The sequence below is a fragment of the Pteropus medius genome, unplaced genomic scaffold, assembly GCF_902729225.1.
Source record: "Pteropus medius unplaced genomic scaffold, Ma_sr-lr_union100, whole genome shotgun sequence".
Lineage (NCBI taxonomy): Eukaryota > Metazoa > Chordata > Mammalia > Chiroptera > Pteropodidae > Pteropus > Pteropus medius.
The window spans coordinates 31973214-31996607 of NW_024344378.1; the positions used below are offsets into that span (position 1 = coordinate 31973214).

At 32.9% G+C, this 23394-nt stretch overlaps 1 protein-coding gene and 1 pseudogene across 1 annotated transcript in view; both read left to right on the plus strand.

The window, feature by feature from the left end:
• LOC120608950 (sperm motility kinase-like) overlaps positions 1 to 23394 on the plus strand; it is a 105599-nt gene that overhangs the window by 43020 nt on the left and 39185 nt on the right. The window lies entirely within an intron of this gene.
• On the plus strand, positions 21194 to 21312 carry LOC120609857 (uncharacterized; annotated as a pseudogene).

A 23394-nucleotide genomic window follows, 5' to 3' on the forward strand; every position in this document is an offset into this window, starting at 1 on the left:
GCAGGTAGATTTTGAAAACTGCTGTGTTCCAAGTATCATGAATGTCTTGTGTTGCTGTTATTATTGCATCTCTCCATCTCTCCATATCATCTATTTCCTGGTTCCTGTCAACATTCAGCAAAATAACTATTGACTGATCACTTGTGATATGTCATATATTGTTCTGTATGCTGGAGAATACAATAATGAGCAATAGGATTATAGTCTGTGTCCTCACTGAGCTACAGATGAGTGGAGGAAGACATACTAAAGGAGCAAGTACAATGAAGTATAAGAAAAACTATGATGGAGGAACAGCACATGGCAGAATACCTAAAATAGAGTTCCCCACCTTTTCTGAAACCTGTGGTTAGACATTGCAGAAATACTTCCTTTTAGAGAATCCCTGGTTTGTTTGCTTCTCTCCTCTGACCTTAGGTTCCATTATCTCTCTTTCCATTTTGGCTCTCAGATTGCATTATTTGATTGAGTAACAACACTCTGCTGCCCGCTTTGCTACTTAGCAATCATCTTATTTATTTCATGTTCACTCCCTATTTCATTATGTGCTTGACTGCTGTAAACCTGTCCCATCTAATCAAGCTCAAATCTTTTCACCCTCAGCATGTGACTTTGCCTCCTATTTTATCGAACAGATTGAGGTTATCTGGACAGAACTCCCTCAACTCTCCACTCCTTGTTGCTTGCCAAATAAGCCATCTTTGCTGCATCCAAATATTTTTTTGTTGTTTCCTATCTGCTTTTTTTCCCTCCTGTCTTAAAGAAAAAAAAAAAAAATGAAACTCTTCAGTTCTAATCATGCCACCTGTGCTTTTGATTGACTCTCACTTACTGCCTCTGAAACTCCTATATCTCTCTTGTTCTTTTACTGTATCAATTGTTCTCTCTCACTGGGTTTCCATCTATATAAAAACATGTAAAGATAACTTGAATTAAAGCATATTTTACCTGATCCTGAGATTTCTTTTAAAATAGTACTCCATAAATTTCCTTATTCAACACAAAAATTGTCAAATCTATGTGCATTTGTTTTTTCTATTTGCTCATCAATTATAAATATTTACTTTTTATTCTCTTCATATTATGATAAGCAGTTTTTGTTGTGGCTTTACTATGGCTACTTCTTCTGCTCTGATTTCTGGAAAAATATCTCCAGACAATAAGGATGTCTCTTCAAAAGACAGTACACAGGTGATTTAACCAATGATATAAACTATCTCTAGATTCAAGTTCTGGTTCCACAAGTAGTGGCATATGAAGTGGGCAATACTTAGCCATTCCAAACCTCAGATATCTTTATTGAGTTGCTGTAGGATTACATTTTAAATTCTTATAAACCTTGGAAGAGTTCTTGGAACAAAGTGACTACTCAATAAATATTAGCTATTATTATCATTTATTTATGTTACTAATTCATCCCCTAGATGCGATTCATACCATCAGAAATCAAACCACTAGCACTGTGGTCTGTATATGGTTGATTATCAAGAAACAATGATGTAGTTACTAAAAAATAAAATTTGGAACGTAGTCAAGCTTTCACAAGCATCGATTTATTTGGAAGTAGAGAAGTACAATTGTACATTTTGGATGAATCTTCATTGCTTTCTTAGTTTTAGACATTTCCAAAGATATTGGATATTTCTACTTTTGCATTTTATCATAACTTTGCAATAAAGATTTTTATTTCATTAAAATACCCACTCTTCTGAGATTTATCATTATATTGTTGTTGTTGTTGTTGTTATTATTATTATTATTATTATTATTATTTATTATTATTCCATCTAAGAAACCACCACGTAGGCTTGTCATTCTGTTAGTTTCCTATTGATGCTCCTACTGGAGGCTCTAGGGGAGATTTGTTTCCTTTCTTTTTCTAGCTTTTCTAGGGGCAGTCTGAATTTCTCTGCTCATTGCTCTTTTCTCCATCTTTGAAGCCAGTAGCATATTATCTTCAAATTTCTTTCTAAATCTGACCTTCCTTCTTTCCTCTTTCACTTATAAGGACCCTTGGTATTACCTTGGGCCCACTCAGAAAATTCAGCTGAATCTCTCTAGCTCAAAATCATTAACTTAATCACACCAGCTGAGGTATACCAATTGCAGAAGTAACATAGACTTTCTCTAGACTATCCTCTTATGGGCTTTCACTTGTGGTTCCCACCATGCACTGGTGAAGATTACATCACTATTATCAAGAAATGCTTCTAGAAGTGAAGACGACGGTAAGTCCCAGTAAGTCCCAGTAATAGGTTGCATATAACACTACTTAAAACTATGGGTTTTGAAATATAACAGACATGAGTTAGTGTCCTTATTCGAATCCATAGCCATTAAGATGATGAGATCTTAAGAAAGTTCTTGTCTTTTTGTCCTCCTGTTAGCATACTAATAACAATCTTTACTTCACAGGATAATTAACTATACTGAATAAAATAACGCCTGGTACATACAGTACATTCAATAAATAACAACTACTATAGTTACTAATATCATTACTAATGCTATACTGATAAAATACCTACAAATATGGCCTCTTTTTTTTGCCAACTCTCACCTTGTTTAGGTGAACATGACTTTTGCTGCTTCATCAGTGTGTAATTTTACATGGTGGCCTATCTCAGGTAAACATTGAGACCAAATGAAATTTCCATGAGGTATCAGTTGGAAGTTTATAATGAGTACATTCACAATCTATTTTCGCAGTATCCATTCCCATCTTTACAATCCATCAAATGCACTGCAATGCAGTTACAACAAACTCCTATATAACTTATGACAGTACATAAGCATTCGTCCTCGGTACTAGTGAAGTAGAGCCATGAAGGTCATTTCTATTTCCACAGTTAAAGCCTAATAACACATCTGAAAGTAGGTAACATGTTACCTACAAGGGGTCAGTTTATTTTTCTTGATAAAACAAGTTAATAAATATAAAATGTTCTTTGCTGTTAATCACATGACAAAATTTCATTTTAAAACTCCTAGGACTGTACAAAACATGTGATGATATTTCTGGTTTTTAATATCTTCTAAATTTATGTTCACATCTATTATATTAGTAAACTATATTATAAAAGCATGTTAAATATTTAACAACAGATTTTTAAATTTATCTAATTATTTTGCATACCACCTTATCTTGGATTATCTAGAAAAGAATTATTAATACATTCAATGATGTACAAATTAGAAGCAACCGAAAAATAATTGATATAGGCATGTTCTACATATACAACTCCTACCACATGGTAATATTCTTTATGTTAACACTAATCATCTTAGTGAATAATAAAATGCTGGAAATAATGACAGGAAGAATCAAAGATTTTTATCAGTTCTTTTGGGTGATGTTAATCTCTATTTTAAACAAGATAAAACAGCTGATGTAATGCTTTCAGAATAGCAATCATTTAAAGTAGAATTGAGCAAAACATGGAATATAGGTGGAACTTATAAAAAAGAGAGTGCCTTAATTAAATCTAACACTTATTTAGTAAAAATCTACATATAATTTGAATATATCTTTCAACTTTAATTAGGTAATTAATTCAGTTAATCATTGAGCAGTTGGCTGAGTTCTAGCTATAACATATGAAGATAAACAAACCATGGACACTGACCTCATAGAGCTTTCATTCAAGTCGTTAGATCTGACATAACTGATGACAAACTTAATTCCACAAGAGTTAAACAATAATAATTGCTAACAAAGAAATAATTATATGCATATTTATTTAAGAATCCAAGGAAAAATGAGTATGATAAAATGTGCAGCATATTGTTTCTTTGGCAATAAGTTAATATAGGAAAATATTGAAATAAAATGTGGAAACAAATGCGTAGAAGATATTATGGTATTCATTAATTAACCTATAAAAAGCCAACACTTATAGCCTTTAATGAATTAAAATTTTTATATCAAATTCAACATTGAAGAGTTTTTCTTCTAAATTAGAGACACGATCTATTTAGAAAACATATCTCTGCTGTTTTATTAAGTAGTGTGAAACAATAGTTCACTTGAATTATTTTCAGGGAGGATGCACTCTGTGGCAAATATCATCCTATGTTAGACACTGGGGACATAAAATCAAGGAGGAAAAACATAGAGATTGCTTAATGTAGCTGAGACTATAGGACATAAATCAATTTAATAGGTATTTGCAAAACAGTGTATTATGACAGGGACATCGAATTTCTTACTTAAATGCCTGGTCTAGTCTAACAAGGATCAAGCCTTCTCACCAAAAGAGACACAGTAGGAGTTAATCAAGCCTTCTCACCAAAAGAGACATAGTAGGAGTTAACCAAGGAGAATAAGAGAGAAGGTCATAAGCAAGAGCCTATAGACTAGAGTGAGCAAGAGAGTTGCAATGAACTGGATTTTGGAAAGAATCAGTATTCTTTATAAAACGTTTATGGATCTAATGAAGAGAAAATATATAGTAGTAAAATGCAGCAAAATTTGATGAACTTGTTGCTGTATTTTCTAGTCAAACAGTGTTGGTTCAGGAGAAAACTGGAGAATTGCCCATAATATATTGTTGAGTACATACAGTTCAATAGCTCAGCAAGAATTTATTTAGCGATTAATACAAGCCATGCATAGTATACGAGATGCTGGGATGCAAAAGACACAGTTCTTATGCTCAAGGAACTCACTATCTTTGGGATACACATTATAGGAAGATCAGCAATATGGGCTGAGTGCTCTGCAGTAGAAGTCAGAATGTGGACTGAATTCTGAGCACATTAGGCAGTTAGAGCAACAATGAAGGTTACTTTTTTAGCCCCGGAGGACACAGATTACTGCCCAGAAAAGCTGGTGCATGAAATATCTCATGAATCTGCTTCATTTAGGGATTTTTAAAAATTAACTACTTAGATGAATAGCTAAAATTTATTAAATAGTAAGCCCCATATGGTCACAGGAAGCATTTTTTTCTAGCTGGTTAGCTGTTCCTAACACCTGGAAGAAAATAAACAAACAAATAATTTTAAAAGTATATGTGTGAATGAAACCAAACTAAGATAAATTTTGTGAATAACAAATTAAAATTTAAAAATATATTTACAGCTTAGAAAAAAATGGTTGTTCTTAATAAAAGAAAATGCAATAAAGATATATATATATATATATATATATATATATATATATATATATATATATATATATATATGGCTTACATCAACTTCATATAATCAAATACCGAAATATGAGATTGGAGAAATCATGCCGAAATGGCAACACTTGTTCAATATGAATCCCCTTGTAATGTGGTTGTCAAAGAAAGCAAAGATATTATTTAGATTGAAGCGGAGTGTTGAGAATAAAGAATTTTTAAATTCCACTCATCTCACTAAATTTAATAGGTTATCTTGGATATTTGTGACTAGTTCTTAGTGCAACAAATTTAGGGGGAACATTAACAAAGCTAAATATGTTTGCAAGAAGACAATCAAGGCAAACGTAAATCTAATAATTACTTAATGTGGAAAATGAAGTGGCCTACTCCAGTTCTTAGTTTATGTGATTCTACAGAATTAGAGAACTGATTGTCATTGCAAATGTGGACTGTCCCCGCAAAAATAATTTCCCTGGGTTATGTTTCCCAGCCTTGAGGAGTTTTTGGAATTTATTATGTTTCTATAATTTTTTAACTTCAGAAGATGAAGGCAAAAATAATTTTGAAGAAAAATGCGAATATAGTGAATACTTTTTATAAATATACTTTTTTGGCTTCTCATTGGAGTCAAGCTTTTATTATGTAATCTTATTTATTCCAGCATTATATATAACTTATAAACCTTATAAATTTAAAATAGATTACACATTATAAAGAAACTCGGTTTCCATATTTTTAAAACTTGAAGTTCAAAAGAAAACTGAAAAATGACTTTAAAATTCAAGAATACCTTGGTTTTTAATACATTCTGAATAGGAGAAAAAGAGCTCTGAATCTCTTTGATCACAATTATTGTTGAAAAAGAGTGGAAGCCATAAAACCCAGTAATGTTTGGGTTCTTAGTGTATTTGATTATATTTTCCCCTTGATGTTCCCTAATGACAAGACCACCTCCTGCTGTATATTAACCCATTGCCATTGGATTAATAACAATCTGGTAGTTGTTACGAATATTTGAAGATAAATATGTTTCATTAGAGTTGAGGATTTTATTCTGAAAATAAAATTTCTTTAGCTTTATAGGTGCCCATAATGTGTTTTAGGTTTTGTTAAAATAATCAAAAAAGGAAGGAATATTCATTTTCTTGAGTTTATTTTTTGGCTTGGAAACAAATAAGACCAAGTCGAGAAACTGAAATATGATAAGAATAATGAAATAAAAATTATTTAAAAGTTAAGAACAAAAAGTGAGAGCTGAACATGCTTCAAGATACAACGTATTGCTACAAAATATGGCAAAGTACCCTAAAAGGAGCCCTTGCATATAAAAACAAACCAATTTATTAAAGGTGTGGTATGCTTCACCTTAAAATATGTTTTTTTGTTGTTGTTGTTAGTACTATGAAATGTGTACTGAAGGGATGAATTTAGAATGAAATAGAAAAATAAATGAGTCCAAGGCACTGAAAATGGTTCAATCCAAATATTTACCTACCTTGTGCTTGCATCTGTGCATGACTAGTGAAAAACTCACATGAAGTGCTGTCTTGTCTGTCTAACTTCAATTATCACTAAACTCGAGGAGTTATTTTTGTGCTGAGCAAAAATCCTACTGTATTTCACTGGTTTATTCACTCTGTGCATATCTTTCTTCTGTTAGATGACTTTATGATAGTTCCTTTTCTCAAATCTTCAATACCTTTTCTACATTCTTACCTACAGTTTATGATTTATTACTTTGGACAAAATATCCACGATCTCATTTAAAGTCAATCTCCTCACTTGTACAGACACTACATTCCATTTTTACCTATCCAAGAAATTGGCTCCGGTCACTCTCTCTTCTCCCTTCTGTATGAATGTGCTTTTATTTTTTTCCATCTTAAACAAACAAACAAACAAACAAAAACAAAAACACGAAAAACTCTTAATCTCACTTTTCTTTCTAACCACTGCCCCATTTCTCAGCTTCTCTTGACAGCAGAATTTCTCAGAATACTTGACTTTATTCACTGTTATCAATTTATTTTGTCCTCCCAACCTCTCTTAAACTTGCTACAATTATGCTTTGAACACAATGAAAACTCTGAGAAAACTGTGTGCTAAATCTATAAATCATTGCTCATCGTCTTCTTGATTTATTAGTAGGACTTGACACTGATGATTACTCTTTCTTCTTAAAACACTTTCATGACCACACTTCTGGTTCACTCTACTTTCTGTTTTCTCTCTCTACGTGCTAGTAGCTCCTTCTCAGCGTAATATTCCTTGGTCGTTCCTCTCCTCTTCATCCTTCTATATTGTGAGGACCCAGATCTTAGTCCTCGGGTCTTTTCACTTTTTACATTTGGTCTCTTGGGAACTTTTAGGCAGTATCATGATTCAAATATCAATTATACACTACGACTTTTAAAGCATATCTCCAGCCCAGATTTTATATATACAAATGTTAACAAAAAATATTTAGGCTGTAATAAAGAATAAAAAAAAAACCATTTATTTGAACAAAGGAGAATTTGCAATCTGGGCACAGATTCGGGTAGCAATTTAAATTGTGCTCCTAAGAGAATGAAGAAAGGCACAGTTTGTAAAGGCTCAGGCTTTGTGTACTGCCCTCAATCTGGTCTTCTTTATGTAAATGAAGGATTCTGGCTAAGTTAATAGGAACTGGTTGAACCCAATATGCAAATGAAGGGTGAGAGTTGGCAAAACAGGTTGGCTCCTTTTAAAGTCAGAAACCCAGATGGTCTGGTGGTCATGGAAAGTTGGGGATAAAGTTTAGGCACAACTAAAAAGTTGAAAAATTCATAGAGAAATGTGCTTGGTAGAGAGTATGTAAGACAAACGTCTTCACAGCCTCTTGGCTCTATTTTAGTTTCCTTGACATAAACGACTTCACCTTGGCAATCTCTATTCACACAACAGCCTTCCAGAAATCCTCACTTAGATGTCTAAACATCATCTCAAATTTAATATGTCCTAACTAAAATTCTGTTGTCCTGTCTTAATTTGTTTCTTACCCTCTGTGCCAGAGCCTTTAATTAATAGCAGTTCTGTAGTTCCAATTGCTCAGAAAGAGTTTAGAGTCATCCTAGAGTCATTTTGTACTCAGGTATGTTAACAAATAAGACAAGAGTCTCAAATGGAGTCACTTGTACTAGGTTCAGCTTCCCAGGAATGTAACTTTTAGCTGGCCGATATGAAATTATCCAGCCAATATTACTGAGATAACCCACCCAATAAGCCCCCCTTTTCTCCTTTAGGGCAACCTTGCCTGAAACAATGCATTGTTTGCTAATTACTTTTTCCACCCCCTTTTCACCTGTAAAAACTTTTATACAGCTCCCTAGAGCAGCTTTCTATTTGCTGGATGGGATGCTGCCCAATTCATGAATCATTGAATAAAGCCAATTTGATCTTTAAATCGACTCAATTGAATTTTCATTTTTTAATACATACCTCATATTCAATCTGCCAGTAAATTTTGTTTGCTCTTTTTTCATAGTAAATTAAGAATCTGACCACATTCATTACCTTCACTTCTATAGTTGTTAAACACTATAATCTCTCCCTCGTGTTACTGCAGAGGCCTTCTTGAATGTATCTTTGCTTCTACGTTAGCCTCTCCATAGGCTCTATATGCAATATATTAGCCAGAGGGAATTTAAAAGAATGAAACTCGAATTGTGTAACTTTTTTGCTTAAAACTCACTAGGGCCACTTAAAAGTCAGTCAAACTAATTGTTAATTCTGTGGGTAAAAATATTTCTTAAAATGCCCTTTAAAGTTAACATATCAATGCATTATTGGTATATACAATCTTGCCATGATGCATATATGCATGCAGAGTCAGTGGAGATGAGGAAGAGGTAAAATACCCTTGGCTGGTTTACAAGAATACTTAGAGGAAAAGCAAAGCGCTATTAAATTAACACTATTATACTTTTTTTCCTCCCATGCTTTACTGGATATTCTATTTCTTGAGACGTGCAGACATTATTTTCAGATCTTGTCTTGATTTGAAGCTTATTGGTCTTTCACAGTATATGCTCAAAGAAAATCTATTTAGTAATGGTGCTGATTTTTTCAATAAAAACCCAAATGTGCAAATAGTTGCAGACAATAATAATTACAGTTGTGTTAGATTAATTTCAGAAACTGTTCGTTGTGTTTTTGTTTTAAGATTTATAGGAGCATAGCTATGCAAACTGAGTTTGATTTGGAAATGCATTTTTAGTCTTATTAAAATGGGATAAACAGTAGTATTTTGCCCTTCCTAGATTTTACATAATTGTCTTTAGTATTTATTTTCAAATTTAGGAGATCTTCATTTTTCAAAAGCTGTAGTCTAAAAATTAAGGCAATCTTCTAATTACTGTCAATGTACATGAATTTTCATCAGAGACTAATTTTCTAACCAAAGCTATTGAAAGCATATTTGAAAAGCTGATTTCATCCTTTATAGCCTAGTAATATTTATTTCCTCTATTTTGAAGAAAAGAATGAAATTGCTAGATTTCCAATTTTACATTATAGCTGAAATTGATAGAAAATTATTTTTGGAACTTTTCATTTTACGGTGATTATTTCAATAGATACATTTACCCATTAGTTTTATACATTGCATTATCAATAAAGTTCATATGCTAAAGACTAATTTAAAAATGAGTGCCATAAAGTACTTTTAATAAAAATATTATAAGAAATTAATGTGCTAGAAAAACACAAAAAGATGTTTGTTGTGAATTAAAGAATGATTAAGTTGCTAAGGATGTGGAGTAACTGGAACTGTCATACTCTCCTGCTGGGAGTCTAAATTCGCAGTTACTTTGGAAAAGTGTTTGGCTGGGTGTATATCCTATGACCCAGAAGTTCCACTAACAGAAATGTATACATATGTTCAAAGAAGGACTTTACAAGAATATTTATGGCAGCATTATTCATGGTATTCAAAAATTGAAAATCACACATATGACAAATGTCTATCAACAGAATAATGGAAAAATATAGTTAATTCATATTATATATACACACACACACACACACACATATATATATATATAAATTGAATAATTTTAATAAATTGAACCTGCATACAACAATATGGATAATTAGATTAATACAATTTTGAGTGAAATAATCAAGAATAATCTAGACACAAAAGAACATATGCTGTATAACTTTATTTATATAAAGTTTAAAAACAGACAAAATTAAGTAATGATATTTAAGTCAAAATTCCGATTACCTTTTGAGAATTTAGCCAGAAATGGGATGGGGGTGAGGAGTTTTGAAGCAGTCATAGTTTTCTCTTCCTGGCTTCAGGTTACACAGGTGTATTCAATGTGTGAAATTTTATCAAACTCAGTGTTTGTCATTTTTTGCTTTTTTTAAAATATATATTGAACTTTAATAGAACATTTTATGTCGACGATAATGAGTTTGGTTTATCAAGAGAGGATAATTGGATGACTGGCTACTAAGTATCTCATTGCATACCACTATTTTGGTATAATTTATCCATACTCCAGCATTTGGTCTCTGTTAGGGCACTCCATGTTGACTGGAGTAAGGGATGCCAACTCATATTAAACTCACAAGATCCTGATGAATAAGCAAGAAGGTCAATACATTGATTGACAGTGAAGAATATTCGAATATCCTTCTCCATTAACAGCAATATTCAGACTTCCTAGTTAGGATATAACTTTCATCATCATTAAATTATAAATAGAAAGTTCCTTAGTAATTATAGAGTGAAAATAAGGTGAAGTATTATGAGGGATTTTTCATTTAGACCATGGTGAGACGCATTATGTATTCTCTTTTGTAAACAATTTTTGTTTCCAATGTCTGCATGAACATCTCTCACATTTAGTGTCTCTCAATTTAGTAGTAATTTTACTTTGTGAGAACAAGCTTTTATACTAATGTTTAAATGTTTTTTTCTTTCCTGATGGTAGACTATTAAATAAAAGCAAAAATTGTCACATTTGCTGATTATATAGTTTAATATTTGTCTTCATTTGTTCATTTACAATATACATAAGTTTATCAGTGTTATACATAATCATTATCTTTGTGTAGAATATATGAGAGACAAGATGAAAATGATACATTGTAGAAGGCAGTGTAAAAGAGAAGGTAGAGTGAAAGAGAATAAACTCTAATGAAGGGCAGGTTAAGCATCAATGTAGTACTTATTATTTATATTTTTTTATGTGTGACTGCATCGAAGTGTCATCTCAGTCTGACCAACAATTTGGCATTTAATTTCCGTGAGAGTTGAAAGCTAAGCCACCACCACATGGTGAGTGGTTAAGAGTGTGTACCTGAAGTCTTACTGCCACTGTTGAACACAACAACTAATTTGTTAGAGAATATTCAAGGCATTTTCTACCTTTGCCTGAAGAAACCATTCTGTTGCTCATTCTGCCTAATAATTAGTCCTGTGACTTACCTCAAAGACTCACAATGCATGAAATTATCTATTGATTGATGGTCATGTTTTGAATACTAGCCATTATATCCACAGATTACATAGATCACCCAAGGAATGACTGTCCTCATCCTAGGGCTGAGCTCCAGACCTCATTGGAAAGAGTGTGACTCTGGTTCCCTGGATGAGGAAGAAGTTGCTGAAGTGCTGTGCTGGCAGAATTTCCTAGAAGTCTGCCCTCAGTAATGCTGATGGAAGTAGTTCAGGAATGTACCATACTTCTTGAAGTCACTTGCGAGTAACTGAATGGCTAAGGGGAGGATTTACAGGGAGAAGTGTTTTACTAGTGGCATTTCCTATAAAACCACCTGAGGAGTACTAGAAGAAGCTGCTGACTACTGGGCATGCTGATTCAAGTGCAGAAGCCAAGTAATGAAGAAACTTCACTGCAGGAAAAAGACTCTGGAATAACATGTGCTTCAGGAGTTTGGCATTAGTGGGATCATCTGCTTCAGGAGCCCAATAAAGGAACACCTTAACGAAGAGGAGAAAATCCCTTCTTCCTGCATTGTCTGCTTCTCCAGTGCCCTGTTATGACCAAGCTTAACATCCTGCCAAGCCTCAATTTCCCAGGGTGTTAGAATCAATTTTCTCTATGGTTTCAACTTATTCTTATTTTGATACTTCTTTAATCATAAAGGGGAAATTGAGATTTTGGCACATGTGCAACCCTGAATATTTTCATTGACACCTATTGCTCCAATATTCATATTTGATCTGAAATGATCAGGATGTACAGTTAAAGCACTGAATAATGGTGCCTGCACCCATAAAAATAAAAATATATTTTGAGATAGTTTCAGGTAATATCAAAATGAAGTAGTCAAAAGAATCACCACCACTACCACCACTACCCATTTGCCCTGACATAATAATTTTAAAATAAAAACATATATGTGTATATAATCTAAGTATTATATATGTATATAAATGTGCGTACTTTAATTTTTAAAACACTGGAAATTGACCAAAAACAAAGTGAAGACAAGTTCATGCTTAAAAGATTCAACTGAAAGACCTTTGGCTTTCTTGACAGATCTTGACCTTCTCCGATCACCACAGCTAAGTCAACAGAAAATCAAATCTTTTGAAGCTGGAGGTGGCACAGTGCGGAGTTCTTGGTCATCAGAGAAGACTGAAATTTAGAGAAAAATCCTAAAGTGAGAGATCCACAGATAGAATGGCACCCAAAATATGAGTATAATTTCTACCTAAATCTCCTGATTGAGCCTCAGCTTTGCATGTTAGTGAGAATCCAGAGGCATGATCTAAAAACAGACACAAACCAGAGGGGACTCTATTCTTGAAAGACAGAACTTGCAAATGTACTGCCTGTTATGACAGTGACTTTCTCAACCCTACTGGCTTAAGGTGGCATAGGACAGAGCCCAGGACTGACATAGCAGCTTGAACTTTAAGGGGAGATCTCAGAAAAAGGGAATTATAGAGAGAGTAAGCTCCCAAATTTGTGTATAAAATTTTCCCAAAGCCTTGACTGACCCACATAGGCTCTAAAATGCATAGGAAATGTAAAGGACCTAGAATAGAAAAAAGCAATTTTGAAAAATAACAGTTATAGAACTTATACTACTGATTTTATGACTTATTATAAGGCTAGAGTAATAAAGACAGTGTGATAGTGACATAAATATAGACATAAAAAACAGTGGAACAGACCTGAAAGTGTAAGAATATGTGGTCAATTAACTTTGATAAAGGCTTTAAGGTAACCAATCTAGAAACAATAATCTTTTCAACAAATGGTGCTAATATCACTTTATTTTCATATAAAAAATGATACACATGATACACAAGTGCTAACTCAAACTGATCTTGTATCTAAATATAAAAGCCAGTACAATAATACAAAGGCAGTTTTGCTACCCTGGGTTAAGCAAAGATTTCTAAGATAGGACACGAAAAGCAGAAACAACAAAAGAAATGATAAATTCCATAAAAATTGAAATGGTAAGCCACAGATGGGGAAAAATATTTATAATACATGTTTGACAAAGAAATACATTTGAAATATATAAATATCTATTAAAACAATAATAATATGACAAAACTTCTCATTAAAAAGATGGGCAAACTATTCAAACAGCCAATTCATAGAAGAAAATACATGAAGGGCAAAACACATAAAAATCATTTCTCATAAGGGAATATTAAAATAAAATCACAATGAAATACCATATACATTCATTTGAGTGTCTTTAACTAAAAAGCTTGACCATATCAAGTATTAGCCAGTCTATAATGCCACTGGAATGTTCATGCACATCTGAATAGAATGTAAAATGCTACACTTTACACTTTGGTGTTATTGTGCAAAGTTAAATACGCACTTACTATATAACTTAGCAGTTACACTTCTAGCTATTTTTCAAGAGCCATAAAACTCGTGTCCATGAAAAGACTTCTACAGGAATATTTTTAACAACTTTATTCTTATTAGCCCCAAACTGGAAAAAACTCAAATGTCCAATAACAGGTGAATGAATAAAGACAATATAGTATATCTATACAACATAATACTACTGAGAAGCAAAAAGGGGCATACAACTGATACCTTCAGCAACATGAATGAATCTCTAAAGTGTTATGCGAATGAAAAATCCAGACACTAAAAGCACATATTACATGATTTGTTTATGTAACATTCTGAAAAAGACAGACAAAGTGACCGAAAAAAAAGCTCAGTAGGTACCTGTGGGAGAAGGAGGTTGTAATTTATTGCAAAGAGGAGTTAGGGGACTTTTGGAGTTACAAAAATGTTCTATAACTTAATTTTGGTTGTGGTTATGTGGATGTACATATTTGCCAAAACTTATTAAACTGAAAACTTAAATAGGTGCATTTTATTCTATATAATTTATACTTCAATAAATTTTATGGAAAAAATAGATGATTAAAGAAAAAAGGTATCCTAAAGGAAGATAATTTTAATTATTTTTGTCATAATTACTACCATTATTATTAGCATTAATCTTTTAATAGCTTGAGCTTTCTTGGCAAAAAATAGCTGGCAAGGTTACATTTATTTACTTAGTCGCTTTAATGTGTTAGTAAAATTTGGTGTGTATGTAAAAAACATTGAATACATTAAATTATAAAGAGAACTTTCATTAAAATTTATTTTTCAGACAAAAATGTATAGAGCTGGATCCCAATTTAGTTCAGTATATTTATTTATAAATATAGACATTAACATAGATATAGAAATATAGATATATGAACTATGAGTTGCCTTACTCACGGAATATGGTTAAAAAAAAATGAGTTGAATTGAAAGTTAGTAGCACATATGTCACTGTGCTCCAAAGGTTATCCAAATAGTTCTTCAGTTAAACACTCAATTAACTCTCACTCCACTCCTGGCAAAAATTATAAACTCTATCTAAGGGAAAATAGAAAAGAAAGATAAATGAACTTCCCAGCTGCCCAAGACTTTGCTAGTCTCTGTCAGTTGCTGGATTCTAAGGAGACCTCTTGACTGAGTGCTGGTTGCAAAAGTATTAAGGGTAATAATAAGCAAAATAATTTGAAGAAGTAGCTAATGATTGCCTGTATTTGAGGAGTAAGCTCTCCTTTTCAGAAAAATAGCTCCAATTTATTATACTTCTAGAAACTTCAGTTTCATTTAGAGAGTATTATTTTGATCAGAAAAAGAGGTCTTTTAAAAATAACTGATAATAGAATATCTGGTGATGTTTGAAGAAATTGGACTTAGATTAATCAGTATCTTCAAAGGAAAAAATTATGGAGCACTTTCAATTATTTTTGAATTTTTGCAGAATTTAAAGAACAAAAGGAATACTGAAAATTAAAGGTTGAAATTTGGGAGGATGATAGAATGGAGCTGCTTGCTGTTTGCCTGTTAGTTTGCCTTCTCACATTCGGAAGGCAATTAAGAAGCAAGACCATAGGAATCCATCGGTTGCCACTAACATCAGAGAACCACGTTTGGAGATGTGATAATTATCTCTGTTTCTTGCAAACAGTCATTTGTGTCGTTGGTCCTCCACTGTAGTTCAGGCAGTACCATCCATGCCTATATTGTCCCTTTTTGGAACACGTGTATGAAGAAAAATCTGGGTTTAATAAATTCACCTAGGGATGATCTTTTCTGGAGCAGACTTAATGACTTCCTGGTATTTCTAGAATATATGACTTTTTGTCAGTGTCCTTTGCATTAATAATGACTGAATTAGTTTTTATTCCTGCTATAATAAATCACCACAAGCTTAATGGTGATTAAAACAACACAAATTTATTTTACAGTTCTGGAGCTCAGAAGTATGAAATGGGTCTCACTGGGCTAAAATAAGAGTATCAGCAGGGCTGACTACTTTCTGAAGGAGTTAGGGAAGAATTCATTACTTTGTCTTTTCCAATTTCTAGAGGCCACCTGTATTCCTTAAGCTGTGATATACTCCTCTGTTTTTAAAGCCAGCAACATAGCATACTCAAATCTCTCTCTGGATCTTACTTTTTTGCTTCCCTCTTCCATATTTAACAGATGCTGTGATTATATTGGGCCTACCAGATAATCTGGGATAATCTCCTTATATTAAGGTCAGCTAATTAGTAACCTCAATTTTATCTGCAACCTTAATTCCATCTTGTATGTGACAAAACATATCTGCAGGTTCCAGGGACTAGGACGTGGTTATCTCTCAGAGGCCATTATTCTGCCTACCACAGTGACTGTACTAAGGGAGCCTAGAATGTTGCATATGAATTTACATATTTTCCCTGTTCAAAACTAGCTAGCTAGGAGTTAAAGATGAGTCAAAGACCTTTCACATATACCCTTTAATAGATTATGATTGTCATTAAAAATAATGTGCTAATTGGAAAATATTGAAGAAAAGAGCCAACTGGAGAACATATAATCATGTACTAGTAAGGAAATATCTTAGTAGCGATAAATTTACATATTAGAATAGCACTGAAATAGAAGTAAGCTATCTGAGCTTTTAAGAACTACTATACATTTTTTCTCTGTATGAAAAGGTTATTAGTGCAATAATGCCTCTCAAAACATAAATCCTGAGCAAACAATAGGCACATGGACATAAACACTGTAAGTAAGTTAAATGAAAAAAAGAGCAAATTTATGCCAATTATTGAAAAAACAATGCCATAAATTAAGAGTTATTAATAAATTTTAACTTTTGAGTGAATTGATTGAAATCCTATCATTGAGGCAGTATGAGAGAGAGAAATTTCAAAAGACAATGGTACAAGGAATAACCTCAGGCTGTCTTCTGAAGATGGAGTAGGTCAATCACACTTAATATAATGTTCTTTCAAATATTAAATCTATGAAGAATCTCCATTAATATTTATCTCTAAAAAGTACCTGTGGGATTTAATTTCTGTAATAAAGACTTGGGAAGCAACTACTTATAGATTTGACTTATGAGGAGATAAAATTATTAAAAAGACAGTACTTAAAGATCTAATGTGTTTTTTTTTGTTTTTAAATCACTTTTATTTGCATTATTTTATGAAATATGGAAAGGTAGGTATTATAACCAGGACAAAAAAACTAAAGCTTGGAAAACTGAAGTGGCCTGCCTGATTTATAATTCCATATTTTTATCTTTTGACAAAAATCATTCATTTCTCCTTTGGAAGAATTCTAATAAGATTTACAATGTTGATGTTTCAGATGGGTAGATTAAGATATTAGATTTGTAATGATTTTAGTTTTGACGCTATTGAGTAGTGATAATGTTTTCAAATGAAAGTCACCTTAAAAATTTTCAGATTTGAAACTTTTTCTTTCAGTAGGGAAAAATGGCATACAAACAGAATGCAAGAAATGTGTGTTCTTTATTTTTAAATTTTTGAAAAAAAATTACGTATTTGTATACATCTCTATTCAAAGATTTCTTTTTAAACTCTATTATGAAATCGTATTAGTTTTCTATTGCTATTATTACCTGACATCTCTATAGATCAAAGCCTGGGCATAGCATAGCTTAGCTGGGTTTAACCTGTATTTGGAGTCTCATAATGCTGAAATCAAGATATTAGCAGAGTTGTATTCTTAATGGAGGTTCTTGTTGTGACCGGAATAACCAGACTCAATCTGAGTGCTTTGATTATAGAGGCAGTTTATTAGCCGGCGGCTGTCCTTCCAAAGGAGCAAACCTGAAATGCCAAGATACAAGGTTTTTAAGCCCTAAATCCCATTCCTCATTCTGTCTTAAACACAAAGGTCTATCTTTCTCCTGTTCACTACCTGTCAACCCACTGGTCAGGTGTGCAAGCGGGGAGTACAGAAACAGAAAGCTTGTTGTTAGAATGTTATGTTCCTATGGGTGATTGCCTATGTTCCCATGGGCAATAGCCAGTGTTCCCATGGGCGATGGCCAAACAGTAATTTTCAGCTTATATACAATTGATTATTTTTCATGCCACGCAAGCAAGCAGGGTTACACAGGCTAAAATTGGCAGTTAGCGTATGAGCTCATTGTTACAAGTTTCATGATTAACAGAATGCGGTTAGGAGTTCCAGAAACTAGGCCTAAGGTATAGACTTCCTGTGTCCAGTTTCAGATTTTAATTATCCTTTAACCCTTTCACATTTCTGTGACCTTTTCAGTAGTGCGTCATCACAGTTCTAGAGATGTATTCCTTTCCAAGCCCATTCAGTTTTCTGGCCAGATTCAGTCCTCCGAGGCTGTAAATGGAGGTCCCTATTTTCTTGCGAGCTGTCAGCTGTGGGCTCCTTTTATTTTCTAGAAGCTTCACTGTGGTCTTCACATGTGCCCCTGTATCGAATAGCCAATATCTAGACTCCTTCACATGCTTGGTATCTTTCTGACTTCTGCCATGTTTCTCTGACTCCACTTAGAAAAAGTGCTTTACTTTTAAGGACTGCTGATGAGATTAGGCCCTCCCAGGTAATCTAGGATAATCTATTTTCAGGTTTATAATTGTAATTATACCTGCTAAATTCTTTTGTCTGTCGAGGGTATGGGCAACCTTGAGTCTTTGAGGAGCCATCATTCTGCATACTACATTGATATACGGCAAAAATCCAATCATAACAAAAAGTTTTTAAAGTATTGAAGGTTCTATTTCAGAATACCCTTTTCGTTTTCCCGCCTCCCTGGAGACAACCTCTGTTGTTAGTAAGTCCTGTGTAGTTTTCTAGAAATATTTTATGCATACAATAACAGATAACATACACATAACATACCCACTTTTGTGCATATAGATATAGATAGCTACTAATTTTTAAATAGCTGTTTTATAGTGTACATAATCTTGTTGTTGCTATTATTAAGCAACAGAAATTTCTTATTTCACAGTTCTGAGAAGTCTGAGATCAAAGTGTAGGCAGGGTGGGCTCCTTCTGAGCTGTGAGGGAGAATCTGATCCAGGCCTCTCTGGGTACACACTCTTTAGCACCTTGTTTGGCTTAACAATGTATAAGATATTTTTAATGAAAAATATTTTTACCTGACTTCCAAGCCAATATTCTCTTAGTTTTTTTACTTTTTAAAAATATCATAAGTGTCTAAGATGAACTGTTAAAAAGTCTTACCATTTGTCATAATATGTAAGTGTGAATCAGGATATTTTACAATCAGAATAAAAATGGAAATTATTCTGAAACTAAAATTGATGCAGATATATAATGAATATCTGTATGTCTTACTTTCAGGTTTTTAAAAATTGTCTTTATTACAATTAAAATTTATTTACTTTATTACAAGTAAAATTACAAACAGACAAATCAAGTTCTTAAACTTTGGTTAGATGTAGAAATTTTTGTTTGCTGTCTAATAAAGTGGAATGTAGATGATGGACAGAAGAAACAGTGAAGATATATGTAAAATCATAAAAATGGGTATGCTGAAATTTCAAAATACTAAATTTTGTTTTCCAATTGATTCTATTAAAATTTATTTACTTTATTACAAGTAAAATTACAAACAGGTACATAAAAGCAAGTTTTAAATTCCTCCCTGCAAATCAATACCTTTATGTTTGTGTGCATGTGCTTTCAAAATGGACTCTGTTGCCTAAAAAATATTAAAACCTCCAAAGAATCACTGTTGGGTTCCCATATTAATAAACTACAATATAAGATATGAAAAAGCCTTTATTCTTATAACTTAGATGTGCAATTAAATAAGCATTAATTTTTAACAAATCATTATTGAACATCTATGATATTTCAGACATCATGGTGTGTTTCTCAATTAACAAAACAGACAAGCATTCCTTCCCTTGTGGGGCTTATCTTATAGCAGTTTACATTCTTAATAAATTTTTTGCCACATCAAGTCTTTCTTAGTAGAAGGAAAATAAGATTCATTTGAGGTTTTTGTGAGACTTGGTATTACTTGCAGCTGGTTATGCTTATCAAGTTCTTAAACTTTGGTTAGATGTAGAAATTTTTGTTTGCTGTCTAATAAAGTTAAAGTGGAATGTAGATGATGGACAGAAGAAACAGTGAAGATATATGTAAAATCATAAAAATGGATATGCTGAAATTTCAAAATACTAAATTTTGTTTTCCAATTGATTCTATTATTAAAAAAACATTGTATTACCTGAGGATTGGGTTGGTGGTAAGTAGAAGTGGGTAAGTGTCCTAATGAGAGTACACTGCACAAGAAATAGGGTCAGAGCCTTGGAGGGTAGGCAAAGGAGTTGCACCTGAAGCAGTCTGAGATGAAGATTCAGGTGGCAGTAGTTTGGATTCTCTCTTGCTGCCTTGTTTCTTGTTTCATTGCCAATAACAGAATATTTCTTGCCTTAGGCCTGCTACATCAAAGAATGATCTGGATCCTGTTACCAGTTTTTACTATTTCTTCAGGACTTAAACACACATCGTTGTAGAACTGAGAAGTTCTTTCTCTGGAATTGACATTTATTAAATAAATCCAGAGCTGGATTATGGCCTCACATTTTCTCACTGAAACTTGAATGAGGCACTTATTGTCTTAGTTCTCAGTTTTGTCATTTATGAAACAAGGACAAACTAATAGTACTTTTAAAATCAAATGGCCCATGCATTGAATATTTGTGAAATCATTTTGAGAAGAGCATTGAGGTAAAAATATCAGATTTATTTTCCATTTTTTTTTCAATGAGTAAATCAGATGCTGTATGTTAGAATGAGGTAGGAAGATTTTTATGTTCTGTTGGTGAACTAGGACATACTGAGTTGTATTTTTGTCTAGTGCCTTGGAGCAAAGACTCTGGAACTACATGGGTTTGAATAACATCACTGTTATGGTCTTGCTGTGCGAATTTTTCATATCTGTTTCCTCATTTCTATTATGGGGATAATATCTGTCTCATCGGATTGTCATGAACATAATACAGGCTCATACTTCATATTATTTACGTTTTCTCTTTGAACAAGTTTCTTAACCTCTTTGCCCAGTTTAGAACCAGCTCATACAAACACATGAGAATCGATTGTTAAAATTTCAAGGATTTTGTAACTCATTTAAGTGGAGTCATTATTAAAAATTAAATTGCACAAATTTGCCATTTATAAGTTATATTAAAGACAGAATTTATAGTCTATGGCCATGCCACCCTGAACGTGCCCGATCTCGTCTGATCTCGGAAGCTAAGCAGGGTCAGGCCTGGTTAGTACTTGGATGGGAGACCACCTCAGAATACCAGGTGCTGTTATTAAAAAATTATAAATACTCTAAAATCATCACTTACTCATTATTTTATCATTTGTACTATTGCTATGCTGTTCAGATACACATAAATCTATCTGTTAATTTGGCTGGTATAAATTATATAATGGTGTTCCACTGTACATCTCTTCAAACTCCACATTCAGTGATGTTATGTTGGTAATTTGAAATTGATGATGATTGTGATGGGAATGTTTTCACCATGGAAATTGGCAAACGTTACAAATTAGGTCTCATTCACCCCTTAGCAGCTTGGTAAACATTTACTCGTGCACTACTATGTCTTTGTTTCAATGTCCTCAGATGTAAAATGGAGGCAATAGTACCTACTTACGGCTCAGTTGTAATGATGCGATGATTTATTTTAGGTGAAGTGCTTAAAAAGGTCTGACACAGAGTAAACTCTTTCTAAGATTCAGCAATTATTATTATTATTCCAGTGATGTTTTAGTACCCAGGGATGTATTATAACCCCGAGAGAATTAACACCTGAAATTGTTTCTTAATCCAGCTCTAGGACAACAACCTGTTCTCTGTCGGGTTTATATTGGCTAGAAGGGGAGGCCTTGATTGAGTTGCCACATTCACACTTATTATGTGTAGTTTTCATAAAGAATACAATCACATTCAGTATAATCACCTTTATAAAACTGTTGTCTTAACTATAGTCACATCAGTTATTTCAAGTTCTTATTTATTGTGAATATTGTTCATACCCTGTTACGGAGAAGAGACAGTAGAATTTAGTCATCTCCAGCATCTTGAATCATCTGAAAACTCAGGTTAAAAAAATAATGAAAGGAATATATGACAAAATGTGTTCTGCCTTTTTAATATTTATTTAACCAAATACTAAGAAATATATATTACCTTGTTGAAAGATATATGCATTATAATAAGCATGGAATTTATAGACATTTGTAAAAACTCTACCTCATAGAAAAGCAACATGAATTACCTTAAATATTAAGAGTTAGATAACTAATTAATTAGAAGAATTGAAGTGAGTTTTACTACAATTCTGGCTCCTGCAGAGCACTGTCAGCCTTGAAGCACGCTGAATTCCCAATGAAGTTAATGGGTACTCTGTGTGTGCTAAGGACATGTGAAAGCGACTGTATCCACAAATATAACACAGGCTCTTCATAAGAGAATTTATAATCAACAATCAAAATTAAGTTTAACTATCAGAGAAGTGCAAGCCATGTTTTCTGGATACCCGTGTGAAGCCAAATGCAAATTATGACATTACTTCAGTTTAGTCAAACATTTGATTATGAAAATAATACATGCAATAGTTTATGCATTATATTTTGTTAGAGAAATCACTTATACATTTATAACTAGGTCTTTTGTAGTCTGTATAAAAACCAAAGAGAAGTTATATGTTTCCAGATTGTAAGTAAAACCTTCAAAGACATAACGAGATTTGTAATGTTTTAGAAATAGCTTAATTATTGTTTTTGAAATAGATCCTTGTCTGTCGTGACTGTTTTAATAATTCCCTTAACATTCTGTCAGGTGCTGAATAGGTTCAAGGCAAAAGCACTTAGTAAATCTTTGTGATTAATGTTTGAAAGTAGTATCTGCTCTATGGAATTATTATTTTTTTGATTAAGAATACTTGCTGGCTACTGGTCCAAGTAATCAAAAATAATTTAATGATTTGTTTTTGCCTCATTAAACCTCATGTAGAGAAGGAATTGAACAGCATAAGTATATTGACTAAACGCTAGAGATGAAACTGATGGTTTTCTGAGATGTCTTCATTATTGACAGCAGGCCTTACTCTGACCACCGCCTAGTAATTTTCTGCGATGAGTATGGCTCTGTGTCTGATGTTCCCTTTTTATTTAAACACAGATTTCTGTTTCGTATTGAGAATTGTCTCAAATAAAATTGATGCATCATCATTAGATACTGAGTGGTAGGACCTGGTGCCGTATTTCAATTTAAAATGTTTTTATATTAATAGACTTTTTTCCAGAAAAAAGTTAGATTAACAGAAAAATTGATTAGAAAATATAGAGAGTTCTAATATACTTCCGTTCTCCTCCACTCCCCCCAAATT